We start from the raw sequence: 1,068 nt of genomic DNA on the forward strand, positions 1-1,068 counted from the left end.
TAAATATGTAACAGAGGAATGGTTTACAAAGTATATAACATGTTTACAAACAGTGCTCCAAAGTTTTGGCTCAGAGCCAGCTAAGTTTAATATGAACTAACAACTTTCAAATTATACCTACTTGTAACACTTTCAATGCCATGGGAATTGTAACACATCATAGTGAACTTGTAAGAATTTATAGCATTTTATGTGTTTAATAGTTACACAAAAAAATACACCCTTTCATATATTGGTTTACAGTGTTACAAGAAGTACAGTTAACATTTTATTACTGATTGTATATTTATGTTATTACTTTTGACATTTTACATTTTTTTATCATTTCTTAACACTAAAACAATACTTTAGTAGTTTGGTTACATTAAGACTCTTTGTTTTATCATAATTACTATAAATTTAAATTTGTCTGTGCAATACAACTGCAGACAAAATTTTTGGGATGGTAAATTTCTTTTATCTGTTACTTCTATTTAATTAAATAATCCCTAGATGTTAATATTCCCTTCACTATACTGTAGACTGAAAGTTTTAATATCTGTAACTCACAACTGCTTTATTAACAAGAAACTGAGCTGTTAAAAAAGAACTGAATAAAAAAACCAACTCAAGGCTTTGTTCTCTTTGTTAAGTTGAAAATGTAAGTGCAAGATCAAGGATGTATCTTTGTTTTGTTTCATAAATACTAGACATAAATGTAATTATATCTGGTAACATATTAAACCACAAACCAATACATATATTTTTTTACTTCTTAGTATATGCAATGCCTAAGTTAAAATATCTTCAGATTAATAATAAATGAAAGAATCAATACTTTTAGAATGAACATAATTTATGTTTTAATGGTTACTATAAGATTTGTAGTATTTAAAAAACAATAAACTTGAAATTACAAACTAAACTCAATTTGAACCTGATAATGCAATGAAATGTTACAAAATCAAATTATCAATTAACAATGATAATAGACAGCACATTAATGTTTTTAAATCTATAATTGCAATATTCTTACCTGATCTGTGCAGTCATAAACAATGATGATTCCATGTGCACCTCTGTAGTATG

The sequence above is a fragment of the Papilio polytes genome, unplaced genomic scaffold (genome assembly GCF_000836215.1).
Source record: "Papilio polytes unplaced genomic scaffold, Ppol_1.0 DF820622.1, whole genome shotgun sequence".
In the NCBI taxonomy this organism is placed as follows: Eukaryota; Metazoa; Arthropoda; class Insecta; order Lepidoptera; family Papilionidae; genus Papilio; species Papilio polytes.